Source organism: Panthera uncia, chromosome C2 (genome assembly GCF_023721935.1).
Source record: "Panthera uncia isolate 11264 chromosome C2, Puncia_PCG_1.0, whole genome shotgun sequence".
Lineage (NCBI taxonomy): Eukaryota > Metazoa > Chordata > Mammalia > Carnivora > Felidae > Panthera > Panthera uncia.
Genome location: NC_064810.1, coordinates 135,847,597 through 135,869,944, shown reverse-complemented (window position 1 = coordinate 135,869,944; position 22,348 = coordinate 135,847,597). Strand labels below are relative to the sequence as shown.

Below are 22,348 nucleotides of genomic sequence, written 5' to 3'. Positions count from 1 at the left end.
ATCCTTTCTTCTTATACTGGGATAGAGAGTGGAATTTTAGAGACGCCAGCATTCATTTCTCATCATGGAACTTTTTTTTTTTTTTATTGCAATGCAATTCATCGCTATGTGTACCTTTATTCATGAAGGCATTCAGCATATATTTATCAAGCAGACCCTGTGTACCAAACACTACACAGATAGGGCTATTTCTCCAGTAGATTTAAAAACATTGTTTTTAATGTTTGTTTATTTTTTTGAGGGAGAGACACAGAGTGCAAGCCGGGGAGGGGCAGAGAGAGAGGGAGACACAGAATCCAAAACAGGCTCTAGGCTCTGAGCTGTCCGCACAGAGCCTGATGTGGGGCTCCAACTCGTGAATCATGAGATCATGACCTGAGCCGAAATCAGCCACTTAACCAATTGAGCCACTCAGGTGCCCCGAACTCCAAAAGATTTTGGAATGCAGTGGGGAGATCCACATTAATCAAGCAAACATATATAGGAACATGTGTGTAATAAAGAAATCCTTAGTCCTTGCCAATCCTTAATCCAAAGAGAAGCACACTATTTCCTGTATAGTAGCTGCTGGTTCATTTCCTGCTCTGGATTAACTGATGAACACTTTTGTTCTCCTACTAGCATCATGTTATCACATACTTCCTGCATTTCTGTCAAGACTTAGTCCGGAGTTACCTTAAACGTGACTTGGCTTGTGAGCTGATTCCTCCAGTCTTCTTCCCCTTCACGCCTCTCTTGTGTTGTCCCTACCTTTCTTACTCTAGATCATCTCTTTCTAGGTTCCATATTTTTATACTTACCTTAGTAATGACTATTAAATATGCTACATGTGTTTACATTTTTTTTAACTTTCTGATCAGAGTTTCTCATTCGCAATACTACTCACATTTTATGCCAGATAATTTTTTTTCCTGTGGGACTGCCCTCTGTGTTGTAAGGTGTTTGACTTTATCCCTGGCCTCTCCCCACTAGGTGACAGTAGAATCTGTCTCCCACTTGCATCTAAAAATTGCTAAATATCTTCTGAGGTCAGTATTTCCCCACTGGAGAAGCAAATACAGTTTCAAGTAACCAACGTATGTTTTACTCACCCATTTACTTGTTTCTCCACTCATGCAACAAATATTTTTTGAGCACCTATTTGGTGTCAGAAGCTGTTCAAGGCATTGGGAATACCCCTGTAATAAATGCAAATAAAACCTTTGCCCTTATAGAGCTCACATTTTTGTAGAGGGAAAATATAATAAATGAGGAATATAATGTTAGTTCATGAAACATATACTGAATTGAAAGAAAGCAAGGAGGTAGAACACTATTTTAGAGAGTAGTCAAAATCTTTCTGAGAAGGTAATTTTTGAGCAGAGACAGGAAGGGAAGTTGAGAGTTTTGTAAAGATCTCGGACCAAATCATTACAGAAAGAAAGAAGCACAAAGCAGAAAGTTCCTGAGTGGGAACAAGCTTGTGATTGAGCAGTAGCAAGATGGCATATGTGGTTCGAATTGAGAGAAGAACACCTGGGTCAGAGGGATGGTCCTGGGTATGATGAGAAGTCACTGGAAGGCGTTGAGCTGAGCAGTAATGGAACTGGATTTTTAATCCGGGAGGGACATTCTTACTGCTGTAGTCGGAATCAACAGTAGTAAAGGAGCCAAGAATGGGTTTGAGGAGACCCAGTAGGAGGTGGCTGCAAGAAGATGAGTGAGTAAAGATGGAGGCTAGAACTGGGGTGATGACACTGGAGGTGGTTGAATGCTATTGTCATAAGACATAGCATTTAAAGGAAGACCTGGTTGCACCTACTGATCGATTGGATGTTGGATGTAGGTAAAAGAACGGCTCAAGGGTGATTTATAGGCACATGAACCTAGTTGACTATTGCTGCCATTTTCTGAGATGGACAAGATTGGGAGAGGAGCAGGTTGGGGGTGATTAAGAACTCCTTTTTTGCATATTTTAAATATTAAATGGAAGTTTGTGGGGATGTTAAGGATAAGTAATTACTTGTAATTGGATTATCTGTTTTCTTCTGTTACCTCAAGACAAAAGTATATATACGTAGTTAGTACAACCATTTTTGTTTAAATGAGCAAACTGAAGTTCAGAAATGTTGGGTAAACCAGTATTTGTACACAAAAATTCAGACTCTAAATTGAAACTCTGAAGAAGTAGCATCAATTAAGCTGTCAGGGACTTTTCTGATGTTTTTATGTCAAAACTGAAAAACAAAGCCTTTTCTTGTATACTTTGCAGCAAAGAAAAAGTAAATGCAAGTCCAAACTGCAAATACATATTTCTAAGACATTTATATATTTTTTTCTCTGTATCTCTATTATTGTTAAAATGAAGAATGAAATTTGGAAAAAACACCTGAATGATTGGATTTACATAATCTCATCAGTTTCCTCCAATGACTGTTTTGGGTCCTGGTCTTTTTTCTTACCCATTCAGCATGCATTAACTCCATGTATCCCTTGGAAGATTTTGATGAATGTTCTCCTCATAGTTAGTGCAGACAGTATTAGTAATATTAACAAAAGTGATTTCCACTTGCATGGAGTATCTTTTTCCGTTCTTTCACTTTTCGTTGTGTGTGTCCTGTATTTAAAGTGAGTCTTTTATATGCAGCAGATAGATGAGTCTTGTTTTGTATACATTTAGTCACCCTAAATCTTTTGATTGGAGCATTTGATTTAAAGTAATTATTGACAGGTATGTGATTTTTGCCATTTTGTTAATATTTTCTTGCTGTTTTTGTAGTTCCTCTCTGTTTCTTTCTTCTCTTGGCTCTTTTGTGGTGATGACTTTCTTTAGAGGTATGCTTACATTCCTTTCCCTTTTTCTTTTGTGTATTTGTTATAGGTTTTTGTTTTGCAGTTACCATGGGGCTTATGTATAACATCTCTGTAACAGTCTGTTTTAAGTTGATAACATCTTAAGTTTGATCCCATCATAAAACTCAACATTTTTACTCCCCCTTCCATGTTTTGTTTCTGATGCTGCATTTACATCTTTTATCTTGTTTCCCTTAACTCATGATTGATTGTAATCATAGTTATTTTTACCACTTTCGTCTCTTTCATCTGTATTAGTGATTAATCCATTACTTTTACTGCACATTTACCTTTCTAGTCAGATACATTATTTCATATGTATTCTTATAACTAAACAGCACTTGTTCTCTCAGTGTAAGTAACTTCTTTTAACATTCTTCTTGTGAGGCCAGTTTAGGGCTGAAAAACTCCTTTAGATTTGCTTACCTGGAAATTTTCTTTTCTTCACTTCTGAATGATAACTTTTCTGGGTAGAATATTCTTGGTTGTTTTTTTTTTCCCCCATTCAGCACTTGGACTATATCTTTTCACTCCTGTCTGGCCTGCATATTTATGCTGAAGAACCTGCTGTTAGTCTTATGGGGGTTTCTCCGTATATAACAAGTTGTTTTTCTCTTGATGCATTTAAGATTATCTCCTTTACCTTTTGACATTTTAATTATAATGTGTCTTGCTGTGGTTCTTGGGTTGCTCTTACTGCTTCTTAGATCTGGGTGTCCATTTCCTTCTTCACGTTAGGAATGTTTTCAGTTTTTATTTCTTCAAATAAAATTTCTACCCCTTCTCTTCCCCTTCTTCTGGGAGCCCTACGATGCAAATGTTAGTCTGTATGATGTTGTCTATAGTCTTTTAAACTATTTTCTTTCCATTATTTTTTTTTCTTTTTGTTGCTCTGATTTGCTGAGTTCTACCGCCTTCTCTTTGAGTAGATCCTTCTTCATCTAGTCTGGTTTTGAATCTGTCTAGTGTATTTTTCAGTTCATTTATTCTATTCTTTAACTCTGTGAGTTATATTTAATACTTGCCTATATGTTCCATCTCTTTGTTGAATTTCTCATATTGTTCCTCCATTTTTCTCCCCAGTTTGATAAGCACCTTTATGACCATTGCTTTGAACTCTTATCTGGTAAATTACATATCTCCATTTTATTAAAGTTTTTCCTTGAGGTTTTATCTTGCTCTTTCATTGGGAACATATACCCTTGTTTCCGCATTTTACCTGATGTTCTATGCTAGTTTCTGTACAGGAGATGAAACTACCTCTCTCAAGTCTTGAAGTATTGGCCTTGTTGAGGAGGTGAACCTTGTTATTCAACCCTTCCTCAGCTCTTGGTTGTCTTTCAAACCTTTGTGCTTGGTCTAAGCAGCCTGTTCTGGTTTTTAATAGCCCCAAGTAATGAGGATGTGCCAAGATTTTCTTTGTCCCAAGGGGGAGGATCTCAGCTTCTAGATTCAGGCTGACTGGAAGCCAGACCCTCAGGCAGTGACTTTTAAAAGTATGCAAATATATAATGGTACTGTAGGATTCAAGATTAAGCCTCACTGGCCCCCAGATAGAGGTGATCCAGAGGCATCTACTAGGTGGATAAAAATTGGGTACCAGACTTATATAAAAGCTCCTTTCCAGGATGCCTGGGTGGCTTGGTCATTTCGGCATCTGACTGTTGATTTTGGCTCAGGTTGTGATCCCAGAGTCATGGGATTGAGCCCTGTGTCAGGCTTTGCATTGAGCATGGAATCTGCTTAAGATTCTCTCTCTGTCTCTCTCCCTGACTCAGACACAGGTTTTCTCTCTCTCTTTCTCTATCTATCTTTCTCACAAACAAACACTCCCTTCCAGGTTATAGTGGTATTCTGGAGTATAGTTAGTGAAGCATGTGAATATGGCACACACCAGTCTTTGTCCTTGGAGAGTGTTCTAGCAAGCTCCTAGATGTGTGTGTTAAATTACATGCCTGTCCTTCAGGCTAACACTTTAATGCAAGCAGGTGAGCCTTACTCACTTTAAATCTGGGTAGGATCACCTCTCTCTGTGAAATGGGCCTTGGGGTGGGTGAGTTTAATGTGTGAGACCTTTTTTGGGGGGCAGGGGAAGGGGAGATGAAACACTTTTTTTTTATGTTTACTTATTTATTTTGAGAAAGAGAAAGCACAGGTGAGGGGCAGAGAGAGAGAGAGAGAGAAAGACAGACAGACAGACGGAGAGACAGACAGAGAATCCCAAGCAGGCTGCATGCCATGAGCACATAACCCAATAGAGGGCTGGAACTCATGAACTATGAGATCATGACCTGAGCCGAAATGAAGATTTGGATGCTTAACAAACTGAGCCCCCCAGGCATCATGAAATACTTTTAAGTTTTTATTTTTATTCCAGTTAGTTAACATAGAATGTTATATTAGTTTCAGGTGTGTAAAATAATAATTCAGTTCCATAATCACCCTTCATAGGTGAGCCCTTAAGAACATGTTCTCCGATCTGTAGAGTCTTGTGGGCGTTGGGATGTGAGTCCCATTGTTTCTCAAAATTAAGTATTTTGGAGACTCATCTCTCAAGTTTATGTCTTAAAAGTTGGGGTGCCTAATGTTGGCTTTGAACCCTTGAATCCTCAGGAGGAAGCTCCAGGTTTTAAGTTCCTTTTAGGTTGTAGGTCACTGCATTTGAGGTGGAGTGTATGGTGAGAATGTATCCAAGCTTCTCCTACCTGCTTTGATATTGTTTTCTTTCGGTTTATTCAATGTGTAGTTGTCACAAACCAGCCTTTAGGTTATTTTAAGGAAATTATTCCATTTGTAACTGTAGACTCCTCTGTGGAAGGAAGTGAGTTCAGGATCTTTCTGTGTTTCTCACTTGAACCAGTTCAGAATATTATTTTTAAACCCTTGATATGATAACTGGATTTTTTTGTTTTTACATAAAGAATGGATCAGTCTATTCTTCATGGTTCTTATAGGTGGCACACTCAAATAGTGTAATTGAGGAGAGTTTAATGGAAAGGGCAAGGTTGAGATAAATCAGCAGGTGATGGGAGGCACCACAGGGCTAGAAGCATGTTGCCACTCCTAGACTTGATTGGGAAGTTGAGGGATGAGTTTCAGGAACTGAAACAGAACCCTGTTGGAAGATGCCCACAGATGTGTACTGCAGCCTCTGGTAGATGAACACAGCAAACTTGAAGCAGGGGCAGGGGCAGTTGAAGATCTCTATCCCACTTTCCCCCGCCATTAGGTCTCCCTGACAACCCTCCCTCCACACACACATGTGCTCAGTCCAGTCAGAAAGTAAGCAGCCCATTGAGGCAGACCGTGAAAGTCAGGCTCCCGGGCACAGAAACGAGTGAGGAAGTATGAAAGGTTTTGGAAGGGCAAATCCAGCGCACTTCTTGACCCAATTATTATTATTATTATGTTAACGATATTACCTCCTGGAATACCTCAGACATCCTCATTGGTTTCTCTGAAATTATTCTTCTTAATTTTTAAAAAATACTTTATTTATTTTTGAGAGACAGAGAGAGAAGAATGTAAGCAGGGGAGGGGGAGAGAGGCGGGAGACACAGAATCCAACGCAGGCTCCAGGCTCTGAGTTGTCAGCACGGAGCCCAACGCGGGGCTCAAACTCATAAACCGCGACATCATGACCTGAGCTGAAGTTGACGCACAACCGACTGAGCCACCCAGCTGCCCCTCTTTTTTATTTTTATTTTAAAGTTTATTTATTTATTTTGAGAGAGAAAGAGAGCGAGTGAGCATGAGCGGGGGAGGGGCAGAGAGAGAAGAAAAGAAAGAACCCCAAGCAAATTCTGGGCTGTCAGTGCAGCACACTGGGCTTGATCTCATGACCCTGGGATCATGACCTGAGCCGAAACCAAAAGTCAGATGCTTAACCAACTGAGCCACCCAGGCACCCCTGAAGTTAGTTTGAATGCTTACTGCATGGCCTTACCAAGCTAATGCAACCACCTCTTAACAAACCAAATTCCACCCAGGGTGTTTGCGTACTACTTTGTGTTGTAAAGCCATGTCCTGAATTATTTTCCTAATATTATACTGTGCCATTTTTTACCTAGGCTTTAACTATGATGTGGCAGCAGCTGTGGCCAGTTTCATTCTTATTTCCAACTACTTAAGTATATCCAAGGTCTGGTCTTATCCCTTCATTATACCTTGCTATCAGAAGGGTATGGAAGGACAAGGAGTAGCAGGTGTTGGAAATATATAGGTAGGAAGGGAGGAAGGTAGATATAGAAATAGATAAATAGATACTTCTGGGAGACTGTTATTTAAGTTAATTGCAGTTTATTTCTTGTACATATTAATGAAATATCCTCACTGAAATTGTATTAAAATGCCATTTAAATTTCTTGAATTTCTGAAGGATTGCATAATATGTTTTAATGTAATTTTGAAATAATAGCATAACTAGATTTATTAAACATATTGCTTCACTAAAAATTATTTTCATAGAAAAATTGGTAAAAACACATTTCCTTCAGAATTAAAAATCTGGCTATAATTTTGAATTTGATAAATAGTCAGTATATCATGTTCAATGTTTAAAATTAAAGCCACAACCAAAAATTTATAGTTGAATTAGCATTTTTATATAGGGTAAAATGAGAAGATATTTATTATGTTAGGTAAAAGCGCTTCCTTTTTGACAGCAGGCAGATTTATAACCATTTTGCTAATGAAATCTTGTTCAGCATTAAATAGAAATCTTAAAATATCTAACTTTTAAATTTATACCCATTTTATTCTTATAAGAGATTACAAAATGATTTACAACCTATCACAATCAATTCAAGTGTAATTTTCATTTATTGGATACAATAATCACAACTTTTAATTAGAATATAATTTAATTTTCCATTAAAGTCTGTATTAGCACAGAAAGCCAGAATGAAATGTATTTGAATAACTTACTACTTAGAGTGGAGCACATTGAAAATAACCTGATTAATTGTGTCTTTACATGATTAATTGTACATCCTAGGTGCTGATCTCCTTCACACATTGAATTTCTCTATTTTCTTTATTACCCTTTCATGTCATAACAACCTTTTTCTCTTTTATGTAGATTTTGAGGTCCTTGAAAGTAGAGAAGGACAAGGTTGCTCATTCTCTTTCAGAGAGCATAAGAGAGAATAACTCTTTTCATAATATAATCATGATTTTTATTTGCCTTTTTTTTTTTTTTCATCTTGTAAACACTTTCACTAGAGATAAAGCAACAGTGGTAAAAATGCTGGCATTAGCACAAATCAAGGCAGTGGCAGCAACCTTATTAGTGACCATTGGGTTTTTCACATTATGTGCAAGCATTTTTAAAACAATTATTATTAAGACTTGAATTTTTAGAGCAGTTTTGGGTTTGCGGTAAAATTAAGAGGAGGGTTCAGAGATTTTCTATATGCTGCATGCCCCACATATGTATAGCCTCCTCCCATTATCAATATCTCTCAACACAGTGATACATTTGTTACAACTGGTGAAACTACATTTGACACAGCATTATTACCCAAAGTCCATAGTTGGTATCTTTGTTCACTTGATGTTACGTATGCTATGGGTTTGTAAAAATGTATAATGAATAACATGCATCTATCGTTATGGTGTTATACAGAGTATTTTTTTATTGCCCTAAAAATCCTCTACTTTTATTTAAGAAATTCTCTTGTCTGATGAACTCAGTGGTAATTTTAACAAATGATATTTAAATAAACACACATTATATAATGAAATGCACCAATATTTGGAAGATCAATATAACTCAACATATAACTCAGTAAGCTGTTATTTAACTCAATATAACTCAAAATATACCTCAGTAAACTAATATTTTCTAAATGAGCTATGCATCATGTTGTAAAATCGCACATGAGAAATTTACTCAAAGTGTAAGATGAACTAATTTATTTATAATAGTTTATTGATAATATTTCAGAAACCATATAGCAACCAAGCTTTGCAAAACTAGCACATGTTGAGTTTTGTTGTGATATCAAAGAAGAATATCCATAATTATTGGGAAAAAGACTTCAAAGGCTCCTTCCTGGGGTGCTCAGTCAGTTAAATATTGACTCTTGATTTCGGCTCAGGTCATGATTTCACGGTGGTGAAATGAAGCCCCACATCAGACCTTACGTTGAGTGTGGAGCCTCCTTAAGATTCTCTCTCCCTCTCCCTCTGCCCCTCCCCCATGTACACACATGTGGGGCTATCTCTCTCTCTCTCTCTCTCTCTCTCTCTCAAAATAAATAAATAAACAATAAAAAAATAAAGGCCCCTTCCTTGTCCAAGTATATGCTTTCAGGAGATATGCTTTTCTTCATATACTTAAAGCAGAACAATACATTATAATAGGTTGTATATCAAAGAAAAGAGACTGACATAATTAGAAAACAATGCCATTCTTCTCCCTAAGTTTATTTTTGTTTTGGTAGATATTGGTATTTTTCATGTAATATGTGTTTTAACACAGAATGGGATTATAATTGTTATTTTTAAATGAATCAATAAATGTGTAAGCTCTTTCTGTACATTTTCATTTCAAATGTGGCAAGTAACAATAGACATAACTCATATGAATAAAACCTCTTTGGGATTTTCAACATTTTTTCTACAGATTTTGTTTTTACATAATGTCTACACCCAATGTGTGGCTTGAACTCACAACCCCAAGATCAAGAGTTGCATGCTTTACTGACTGAGCCAGCCAGGTGCCTCAAGGGATTTTCAGTAATTTTTAAGAGTATAATGGAGTTTTGAGGCCAAAAATTTGGAGAACTTCTATAGTCAGTCAAAGTAGTTTAAGTCTGTTTTTAGATGCATTTTTAGTGGGGGAATGTATTGAGTTCTGCCCAGAGAAATTTTTTTTTGGTCGTTCTTAAAAAGAACTAATTTAGTTGTGACAGAAAAATATTTTTAATGGTACTAATCAGAGTATATTGTGAATCTCTTTCAAAGGAGCAAAAAAAAAAAATATTTGTTTCACAATTTACTTTTGAACCAAGCTTCATTTAAGCATTCACAGATCCTAACTTGAGAAAATTGTGCAGTATTCTTTTTCTCTTACTCTTCTAATTGAATGTTGCATAAATGTGGCTGCATTGGCAATTTCTTTCCATTTTTTTATATACTCCCTCCCTTTTAGAGCAAATGTTACCTCTAACATTTATAACTTGTTCACAGTAGTAGACCCAAATGCTTGCAAAACAAATTATTCTAATTAACATTCTTTGGCAAAGTTTTTCCTAGACAGACTAAAAATAAACTGCTTTAGTTATAAAAAGTAAACCTTTCCCTTACCCTGAACTGCAAACTCATCAGTTTATTCAAGGTCCCATCGTATTTCTATAGGAAACATTTAGCACTGAGTCTGTCTATAACACCTCTACTGCCTGAAGATAACTATTTTACTCCTAGGTAGTGCTGTGTAACCTGAATTAATTAAAAAAGATTAAATATAATGTAAAATATCATGTAGCATTTGCTGACTTGATCTTTCTTTTGCAAACATCAATAGAAAATGACTTGGTACCAAAGTATGAGATCTTGAGATGGTTATTTTATCTTTCTTTAGCATTTCAAATCAGGTCTCTGATTCAAACCTGTTAAGGATTAGAGTCTTTGTAATAACAGTTCTTATTCTCAACTCAGTAGGAGATGTATGTTTCAGTCTTTACAGGATTCACTGTCTAGAAGAAAAGACCATTTTGTATAGATATGTGATTATAAACATGCCCATACATAGGAATCAATGCAATGTATGAATTGTGTGCAAAATTCAGATACAGCATGAAGGACAAGTGATTTATTCTTGTGGGGATTGGATAGTCACTTGGAATGCCTTCACTGGAGATGCTATACCTTACCATCATCTCGAAAGATGAATAGAAATTTGGAATGGGAATACATATAGTCTGGATATTTTAGTCTGAGAAATAACATTTGCAGAGATCTTAGAAATATGAACCATTATCTTTACACATTGATCCACAGCTTCCTTTGTATTGCTGAAGCATCAGTTACTGATGAGGCTTGGAAGTGAAATGGGACTGAGAAACAGGATAAGACCAGATTAGGGAAGAGTTTGACTTGATCCTACAAGTACGTGTAAGTCATAGAAGACTTTAAAGATGGAAGTGATTGTGGCAGAAATTTGAAGGTAGCACTACAAAAAAGATGACTGGAGAGGAAATGGCTATAGTAGTCCGGAGTGCAGAGGAAGACAGTCTGGACCGGGAAAGTAGCAGTATGAGTGAAAAGGATGAAATAGATTTCAAAGAGGTTTTGGAGGGGAGATTGACAGGACTCCATCTTTAAATCCTTTACTCAGGTGCTGGGCAGAGTGGAAGTGTACTTCATCTTCCTTCATCTCCAACAGATACGAGCCTCTTAGAATACACAGACTGCACGTAGACAAGAACTGCATCTGAAATCCTAGAGACAACCTACACTGAAAACGAAAGCATAATAGAAAGTCATAGAGATAGAGGAGGAATCTCCAGAGAGAGAGAGAAGGGGAAATGACAATACACGTCCAGTTAAGGGACAAGAAAGTTTCAAGACATATTGGGCAATTGGACAAAATATGGAGAGGTCTTCTGTGGTGACTGAAAGATGTTGGTAGCTTTGTAGCATTTCTGAGAGTGGCAATGCCTGGTGGTGCTTTTCTTTAAGAAATGTAAGGGAATGGAAGATGTCCATACTTTGAGTGTAGAATTGAAAGATCCTATTAAAGGACAGAGACATGAACACAGATAGAAGCTAAGCTAAGGAGTTTGTCAAAAAGAGATTGAAAATATAGCTGCAGGTTTTCCCTTGGTGGCGCTAAGAAGTCTATTGCCTATCATCTGGAAATTGTCTTTGGAAACTGGGAGGAAGCCTGTGGAGGTCATGGCATTTTAATCTCATGAATCTTCTGTGTGGTCTTGAAATACATCACTGCTTCTGCTTCCCCAGGAGTTTTATTCTTCCTTTTGACTAGAGAACACCTGTTCATCTCTAAGGTCTCAGGTCATGGATAACGTTTTCTCAAAGAACTCTTTTTTAACCTGAAAGACATGCTTTATCCTTATGAATCCATTCTTTAACTGTAAAAGATCACAAAGTATACCATTGACATTTACTTGTGTTAAGTCTATCTTCACTAAGGAAATGTACACCCCGTGAAGATAGTACTAGTTTTGATTGATCACATAAGTCCAAGATTAGTGATAGAAATTGATGTGCAGAAGACAGTCATTAGATATTAGTAGAATGAATACATATATAAAAATGGCAACTTGAAATTTTGGTTATAGAAATATTGTCTTAAAAGACATTAGGCTAACCACTTATCAAGACAACTGCTACACTGCGAACAATAATAGCAGCAAAGGTTATGTGACAGGCAGTGCAATTGATGACCATCTCATTTGTAGAAAGAAGGAAATTATATTGCTGCCTCATGACTTATACCCACATAGATTCTAAATAAAAGAAAATACAGAAGTGTATAGTCCAACTGGGAGAGAATTGTCTGAAACCTGACCCTGTAGACAGGAACTCAAAACAAAGATTGATAGATTCTGATTTTATGACTTAATCATCATATGTGGCAACAATCAAAAGCGCTTCCATGAACAAAGTTAAAATGTAAATGACAAAGCATACAAAGTAGTTGTGATACATTGGGAAGACTTTTATTAATAATGGAAGCATTCGTGTAGATCAATAAGGTAAACATTGAGTCCCAGTTAGAAAACACAAAAGTTGAGTTAAGGTAATGAAATTGAACCTCTCAAGAGAGTGACTACAAACTATTAGCAAACATGCATATAAAATCTTACTACTTCCCAAAGGAACATCAAATGGATAAAGAGATACCAACTTTTCTTATCAGAATGGTGTTCTTTAAGTGTGTTGTTACAGTATTTTTAAAGGCTGAAGATAGGCTTGTAGAAGTGATACCACATTTCGGCTAATAATTGGCAATATAATCAAAGAAGGTTTGATAAAACAAGTTTACTAAGAATTGTTTTTAAATAAATGAAAGTTTCCAAAGAGATATATATTCAATAATATTTACCTAGACTTGGTACAAATAGAAAAAAAAAAAAGGGAAATACTATGCATGCCAAGTCACATGAAATATTTAGGTAAGTTATTTCATATCTGGAGGATGAAATATACCCTAAAGTAAAACAATGTTATGCATGTCTGTTTATTGATTCCCATGTTATATAAGGGAGGAGAAAATAGAGGTTTTAAAAACAGTCTGATAATATCACATTTGTGGGGGAAAATCCTACATGATTACAAAATCAGTGTCAGCATTGATTTGCCTCAAGGTGTTGGTGATAACAAAATTTGTTTTTGCTTATTGGCATTTTTGTTTATATGATAAATAAAGCTTGTGTATTTAGGAAATGATACGTATTTTAGGGTAAAATATATGAGGAAGTGGAAAGAAGAATAATTACAAGTGCAGAAGAGACGGGTTCTGTCGAAGAAAATGCACAAGCCTAATACTCTGTTTCTTTCTATGTTTTCATTTTTTTTAATTGTTTATTTCTGAGAGAGAGGAGAGAGAGAGAGAGAGCAAGCAGGGGAGGGGTAGAGAGAGAGGGAGACACAGAGTCTGAAGCAGGCTCCAAGCTCTGAGCTGTCAGCACAGAGCCCAAGAGGGGGCTCAAACTCACAGACTGTGAGATCTTGACCTGAGCTGAAGACAGATGCTTAACCCACTGAGCCACCCAGGTGCCCCAAGCCTAATACTCTTGATAGAAGTTGTTAAATACTTCAGAAGGCTGTTGTCAGTGAAAGTGACCACACTTTTAACATTGAGAAATATAATTAAATATACACTCACCAGTTCAATAATCAAATTATCCATTCTTTAATGTGCTTAATTATAATTGCTAGTAAGACTTGAAAGTTTTGAAATGTTTATTATTCCTTTCCATTTCTTCTTTTAGAAATTGTTGAGGGGTGTCTCTTCTTGGGTTTGCTTCTCTTGTGTGCTCTCAGTCATTGTGAGGGAACTGTATATATTAAGGTCATCAATACTTGGTAGATTCTACATATTGCAAACATTTCCCCAGATAATTATGTGCTTTTAAATTTGTTTACGGTGTTTTTTCAACATAACAAAAAAATTAGCTTTTAGGTTGTCATAACCAAAATTCCTACCTTTTTTGCTTAGGAGAGGATTTTTAGAAAATTCATTAGGTTGAGTGAGGGGAAATCTAGTTTTACTTTAATTTCCTAATAACCAACACAAATGGATAATAGGTTTTTTTTTTCCTACTGATTCGTAATGCTTCTCTTATCATGATTATGCTTGTTTCTGGATTTTCTCTCTTGTGTTAATGATCTGTTCCGTCATTTCTTGTGCCAGTTACACTGTTTTTGGTAATTCTGTTTTCTAATGTGTTCACTTATATAACATTTTCTAGGTTTTTATTGTCTGTTCTACCAGATAAAACTGAATGACAAAAATCCAAAAGTAACCTCATTTGAGATTTCAAATTAAGTTGCATTAAATTATAAAATTTAATATATGAAAATTGGAATCTTGTCATTGGTGAGTCTCCCCCATCATGGTAATATGACATGTTTTACCACTAAACAGATTTTTACTTATCATCCTTAGTATTATTGAAAGGAAAACTATTATTATATTGGTTGTACACTCTGATCTTTTTTAAAAAAACCCATTATAATTAGCATACAGTGTTATATTAGTTTCAGGTATACACCATAGTGATTCAATGTTCTATACATTACTGCTCATCATAGTAAATGTACCCTTAATCTTCTTCATCCGTTTCCCCCATCCCTATCCACCTTCCTTCTGGCAATCATCAGTGTCAGGTTTGTTTGTTTCTTCTGTTTGTTTTCTTTCTTAAATTCTACATACGAGTGGAATCATCGGGTATTTGTCTTTCTATGACTTATTTCACTTACCATTATACTCTCCTGGGTGTATCTGTGTTATTGCAAATGGCAGGATTTCATTTTTTTTGCCTGAGTAATATTTCATTGTGTGTGTGTGTGTGTGTGTGTGTGTGTGTGTGTGTATACACCACATATTCTTTATCCATTCACCTATCAGTGGACACTTGGGTTGCTTCCATAATTTGGTTACTGTAGATAATGTTGCGGCAAATTCAGGGGTGCTTATATCTTTTCAAATTAGTGTTTTTATATTCTTTAGTTAAATATGGGTAGTGGAATTACTGGATCATATTGTAATTTTCTTTTTAATTTTTTGAGGAACCTCTATACTAGAAAACACTCTAATCTTTGTATCTGAAAATTTGGCTGGCTAATGAGAAAATGCTTTCATAATTTACAGTTGCTAAGATTTTGAAATCCAAGCTGAAATTCAAAACCTCTGAACCAGCCAACTGTTCTTTTGATTACAACTAACCTTATGGTTTTAATTATAATAAATTTTATCGTTTCTTACGTCAATATGTCAGTTCTAATTCCTTCCCACTCCACCACCAAGATTCAACAATTATTTCCAAAAGGCTACTGGACAGCATAGGTGTTACCCAAACACCAAAATTTAACATTTTCCTACCCTCTAATGTGATTTTTTAAAGGAATATTCTTCTATCAGTTATCGTTACCACAGTCTATCCATTTTCCTAGGGTAGAAGATGCATATTGGTCCAGAACACTTCCTTCCTTGTCTTCTAACATCTCATCAATTATCGAATCCCCCTGATCTTCTATTTAGGTTCACACTGTGCCACCACAATCATCTTCTTGTGAATAGATTTTACTGTGTAATGCTGGGATTTATCATTTGTTACTTCCTGATACCTACAGGGTAAAAAATAAACTATTTAGCCTGAGGAAGAGACATTTTTTATAGTCTTGGCCAATGTGCCTCTTGGTTTTCATTTCTATGCTTTCAACTCAAAAATTCACCTGTGTTTCATCCATACTAAACTCATTAAGCTTACTCAAACTTGCCACACATTTTAGTGCTGATGTGCAAACGTGATTTCTTATTACTGTAATGATCTTCTCCATTTTTAAAAATCTCTCTTGGAGCCAAAGCATAAGAGACTCGTAAAAACTGAGAACAAACTGAGGGTTGATGGGTGGTGGGAGGGAGGGGAGGGTAGGTGATGGGTATTGAAGAGGGCATCTTTTGGGATGCGCACTGGGTGTTGTATGGAAACCAATTTGACAATTTCATATACTAAAAAAAATAATAATAAATAAATACATATCATTAAAAAATAAATAAAAATTAAAAAAAATAAAAATCTCTCCTGGATGCCCATGAATCATTCTTCAATATCCAGGGCCAGCTTTTGCTGCCTTCCCCAGCCACCCAGATAGTGTTCATGAAATGAGATGATATGTTAAATACTCAGCAGAAACCTCAGCACCTAATAGTCCGTAAATAAATGGGCGCCACTTTTCATAACAGTAGTGTCTTTTTTCAATTTTGCTTCCATAGTTTCTGTTGATACCTTTATCATATCAGTTACTTTGTGATAGAATGATACACAAACACATCCACCCACCTTGACTCGGATTTGTAAAAGCACGATCTGCATCTTAAGTGTCTTTCTGTTGGGTTTATTTCCCCACAGCACAATGACTCCTTACTCTTTTCTTATTAAACAGGTGAATAGCAAATGATTTTCAAATGGAGGAAAATTCAGTATTTTGGCATTAAATCTAATTACTCTCAATTTACCTCCACAAGGATGGACTAAAATATGTGCCAAGAAAGCACACAATTGTTTAAAACTTCCTAAATCAATATTCTGAAATTCTGAAGTCAGTAATATCACAGTCTAAAGTTCACATCCAAATGGAAGAAAAGAAAAGCCTTTAGTTTGGGAAATACTTCACTCTCTATCTCTTTCTTCCCTGAATTCTTGATTCTCATTTTATTGATTTGAATTAGGTTGCATTTCAGTTGCAGTTTTTGAGTAACATGTATTGAGTGGTTACCATGTGCCAGGTACTAAACTAAGCATTTTACAAGCGTTATCCATTTAGCCTTGATCACAGTCCTATGACGTAAATCTCATAAGCTCTATTTTACAAAGGCGGAAAGAGAAATTTAAAGAGGCTAGATGAATTTTCCTGGTGCATACAACATCTGAGTGACAGATATGGATCTAAAAATAGCATCTATAGGATGCCAGGTGCAAACTCTGAATTTTGTTCCATTTACTTCATTGTTAACAGAAGTAGGTCTCTGGCAATGATTGCCAATGGAAATGGGTGGTGATTTTGCCCCTCAGAAGGAATTTGACAATGTCTGGACACATTTTTGGTTTTGACAACTGAGAGTAGGTTTGCTGCTGACAGCTAGTGGGTAGAGGCCAGAGACCCTGGCCCAAGATACAACCCAAGACAACTCTCTAAAACAAGGTATTATCTGGTCCAAATTGTCAGTGGTGCTCAAGTTGAGAAATGAGGTCTAAGATAAAGGCAGAAAAACTTATAAATTGTGGAGACTCACTCAGGAAACTTCCACATAGAGAAATGTGTGAGAAAGGAGGTGCACCAGTCAAGCCTTGTAATATATGGTAATAAATTTTACATAAGAAATGGTAGTATATTCTTATTTTTGTGGAAGACAAGTGTTATGGAAATATTACTATGCTATGCTTATTTCTCTTTTAGAACTTAAAGCAAGAGAAGGTCTTCCTAAATTGTTCAGTGAAAGATTATAGTTGACACTTGTGTAAAGATGATAGTTAAGAAGGAATATTTAGTTTTATGTATGTACTTTAAGATATCAGGTTTTCAGGGCTTATTAATTGTGGTCTTGATTATTTTAGCAAATGGTATCAGCAAAATCTTTTAAATTTGGTGTAGAATTTTTCTTAATCTGAACTAATAGTGAAATTGTAAGTGACTCAGTAGTCCAGCACATTTGGGGGCTTGGTGTTTTCATTCTGGTGAAACAAAGTTGATGACTTGGCCTTGCTCTGATCCCAAGATTGATGCATTGAGGATCGATGGTTATTTGGATAAATGAGTATGGAAACCCATTTTCCTGAAGTGTTTGGTAGTGTTTCATAATGTAATTAGTAAAGTTCTTGAGCCGTTTTTGGATTCCATGGCTTAAGGTTTTCTTGGCAAGAAGGATTTAATATCAAAATGACGAGACACCCACAAATTCACACTGGAACTCTCCGCAGACAGAATGCTTTGCTTTTTGCTCACTTGGTCCCTGTTCTATGTATGCAGTATTCCTTAAATATTTTACAGCCAGGGCTGGCTTCATCTGTGTCTGAAGCAGAGGCAAAGGGCCTTGGGCTTTGACGACCCTTCTCCATGCTTTGTTCAATCCTTGTCTCTCAACATCTGGAAATTCTTAATTTTTGAACCAAGGGCCCACATTTTCATCTTGCACTGAATTCCCATATTACATAGCTGGTTCATGTATAGCAAGTACATTTTGATTATAAATTATTAAATTCAACATGCAGAGTATCGGGGGCAATATTCCCTTACACTCCTAATAAATCAATTAAAAGAAAAGTAATTCCAGTCTGAACACATGACATTTATTTTTTTTTTTCCAGGAAAACAAAAAGGAGGAGAGAGGGGTCGCCTTGAGAAGGCAATATCTAGCAATACAGTTGGCTGAAAAAGGTCATTACTACACTCAGAGTATGTTAAAATCTAAATCAATAAATCTATTTTAGCATCCTTATTAAAATAGGAATTAAAAAAATTTAGAGTCTTTGCAATTTAAAGAATGATACTCAGGAAATACTAGAAATTACTCTATAAAGGTATTTTAATTGTTTTCATCATATCACATAGGATTGTATAGCTCTGTGTTTTGCTATATGTAAATACGTTTGGGGAAAATACTTTAAGTTTATTACGTCTTTGGCTTGTTCTTTCCAAAATTACAAATTTGAGAGTGAATATTTGTAAACATATAGAAATTTAACTGTACTTTATGAATGTTGATATGTTTTTTTTTGGGGGGGGGAGGAGAGTTAGTTTCCATTCTATGTACTTGCTGTGGGTAATTTGGATAATATTCCCCCGAGTGAAAATGTAGTGCCCAGTTAGCCTAAAGGGGTGATCAATATCTTTATAGACCATGTGAAAGAGAGGCTTCTTTGCTGAAGGGAAAAGCTGACATGGCATATACATCCCTCTCTTGTTTCAGGTGGACTCTTTGGACCCAAGTATAAATAAAAGCAACGCTATTTTAGCTACCTCCATTTAGAAATTGAAGATCAGCATAATTTCAAATAATGCACATTTGCACATTTCTCCGAGCTTTGAAAGGGTTTGTCACAAACTATTGCTGTTGCTCTTCAGTTATTTATGGATTTATCTATAGTGTATCAATCTCTATCCTTAGTAATTTCCAGTACAACAAATCAGCCTGCTGACCTCATCCCTACCGAAAGAGTGATGTGTGGTAGGATGTGTGTTACATTCTTCTATTTATACAGGTTTTAAAAAATAATATTTCACATTACCAGATTTCTTTTTTTAAATGTTTTTATTTATTTTTGAGACAGAGACAGAGCATGAGCAGGGGAGGGGCAGAGAGAGAGGGAGACACAGAATCTGAAGCAGGCTCCAGGCTCCGAGCCGTCAGCACAGAGCCCAACGTAGGGCTCGAACCCACGGACTGTGATCATGACCTGAGCTGAAGTCAGACGCTTAACCAACTGAGCCACCCAGGCGCCCCTCATATTACTTGATTTCTCAAATACAGATCAGAATTATGATGATGGAATGCCCTAGAGGTTGTAAAATCTTAGCTCAGTGCACTTCAATCTTACTATCATGTATATGGCACTTCTTTTGAATTTCTGACAAGCCATATAATGAAAATGTTTTCCTTCACTGAGTGCCTACTATGTTGAAGAAAAAATACCACCTGCTTTACATTTATTGTTACAGTTACTATTATGGAGGATGGGATCCTAATTATCTATTGCTGCATGACAAGTCAATCCAAAACTAACTGGCGTAAGGGGCGCCTGGGTGGCTCAGTTCATTAAGCATCCCACTCTTGATTTCAGCTCAGATCATGATCTCATGATTCATGGGATTGAGCCCTGCATCGGTCTCCATGCTAACAATATGGAGCCTGCTTGGGAATCTCTCTCTCTCTCTCTCTCTCTCTCTCTCTCTCTCTGTCTCTCTCTGTCTCTTTCTCTGTCTCTCTGCCCCTTCCCCGCTTGTACTCTGTCTATAAAGAAATAAAATAAGCTTTCAAAATTCACTGGCATAAAACAGCAGCCAGTGTATTATGCTTCTATATTCTAAGATTAGAGATATAGATAGGAGATTCTGAATGGACATGGTTTCTCTCTACCACAAGTCTGGACTCTCTTACAGGGAGATTTGAATGTCTGAGAGTGAATGGAACACCTGGGGTGAAACTGTTAAGGCTAGTAATCTTGAAAAAGCAGAACAAACCTAGAGTCATCATACTTCCTAATTTCCAAATATACTACAACACTATGGTACTGGATAAAAACAGGCATATTGATCAGTGAGACAGAATAGCCCCCAAATGACCCCATACATCTATGGTCAACTGATCTTTGACAAGGACATCAACAATCCCCAAAGAAAACAAAAATGCTAATTCAAAAAGATATATCTATAGCTCTTTGTTTATTGCAGTGTTATTTACAATAGCCAAGATATGGAAGAAACCTAAGATGAATAGACAAGAAGCGGTGTACACACACACACACACACACACACACACACCCCACTATCACCCCCTCCCACCCCCTGCCCCCCCCCCGCCACCCCCCTGCCCCTGCCCACCACATACAGGAAAATTCCACAACCATTTAACAAGGATGCAATCTTGTTGTTTGTGACAATGTGGATGAACATAGAGGTATTGTGCCAAGTGATTCAAGTCAGACTGAGAAAGACTAATGTTATGTCATTTTACTCATACGTAGAAGCTACAAAAAAATACAATGAATAAACAAACAAAAAACCAAGTCACACCTACAGATACAAAGAACAAACCGATGGTTGCCAGACGGAAGAGAGGGTAGGAGGGTGGGCAAAATGGGTAAAGCAGAGTGGGAGATACAGGCTTCTAGTTATAGAATGAATAAGTCATGGGGATAAAAGGCACAGCATAGGGAATACAGACAATGATTTTTTTAATTTATTTTTTGGTTTATTTTTTAAATTTTTATTTAATTTATCTTTTAAGTTTTTTTTAATGTTTATTTATTTTTGAGACAGATAGAGACAGAGCATGAACGGGGGAGGGGCAGAGAAAGAGGGAGACACAGAATCGGAAGCATGCTCCAGGCTCTGAGCCATCAGCCCAGAGCCCGACGCGGGGCTCGAACTCACAGACCGTGAGATCGTGACCTGAGTTGAAGTCGGACGCTTAACCGACTGAGCCACCCAGGCGCCCCAATTAATCTTTTTTTTTAATTTACATCCAAGTTAGTTAGCATATAGCGCAACAATGATTTCAGGAGTAGATTCCTTAATGCCCCTTACCCATTTAGCCCATCCCCTCTCCCCCAACCCCTCCAGTAGTCCTGTTTGTTTTCCATATTTAAGAGTCTCTTATGTTTTTGTCCCCCTCCCTGTTTTTATATTATTTTTGCTTCTCTTCCCTTATGTTCATCTGTTTTGTATCTTAAAGTCTTCATATGAGTGAAGTCATATTATATTTGTCCTTCTCTGACTAATTTTGTTTAGCATATAACCCTCTAGTTCCATCCACGTAGTTGCAAATGGCAAGATTTCATTCTTTTTGATTGCCGAAGTAATACTCCATTGTGTGTGTGTGTGTGTGTGTGTGTGTGTGTATACACACACACACACACACACATACATACAACATTTTCTGTATCCATTCATCCCTCGATGGACATTTGGGCATTTTCCATACTTTGGCTGTTCATAATGCTGCTATAAACACTGGGGTGCATGTGCCCCTTCGAAATAGCATACCTGTATCCCTTGGATAAATTCCTACCTAGTAGTACAATTGCTGGGTCATAGGGTAGTTCTATTTTTAATTTTTTGGGAAACCTCCACACTGTTTTCCAGAGTGGCTGCACCAGTTTGCATTCCCACCAGCAGTGCAAAGGAGATACTCTTTCTCCAGCATCTGTTGTTGCCTGAGTTGTTAAAGTTAGCCTTCTGACAGGTGTAAGGTGGTATCTCATTGTGGTTTTGATTTGTATTTCCTTGATGATGAGTGATGTTGAGCAATTTTTCATGTGTCGCTTGGCCATTTGGATGTCTTCTTTGGAGAAGTGTCTATTCTTGTCTTTTGCCCATTCCTCCACTGGATTATTTGTTTTTGGGGTGTTGAGTTTGATAAGTTCTTTGTAGATTTTGGATACTAACCCTTTATCTGATATGTTGTTGGCAAATATCTTCTCCAATTCCGTCGGTTGCCTTTTAGTTTTGCTGATGATTTCCTTCGCTGTGCAGAAGCTTTTTATTGTGACGAGGTCCCAATAGTTCATTTTTGCTTTTGTTTCCCTTGCCTCCGGAGACG

General features: G+C 36.7%; 1 protein-coding gene across 3 annotated transcripts in view; it reads left to right on the top strand.

Moving 5' to 3' along the window:
- ZNF385D (zinc finger protein 385D) overlaps window positions 1-22,348 on the top strand; it is a 1,296,755-nt gene that overhangs the window by 512,340 nt on the left and 762,067 nt on the right. The window contains exon 1 of one of the 3 annotated variants that reach the window (XM_049629864.1): window positions 18,400-18,483. The exons of the other annotated variants lie outside the window; for them this stretch is intronic. The gene's annotated coding sequence lies outside the window, so the exon portion shown is untranslated. Of the gene's footprint in view, window positions 1-18,399; window positions 18,484-22,348 lie in introns of those variants that run through there. 3 annotated transcript variants of the gene reach the window in all.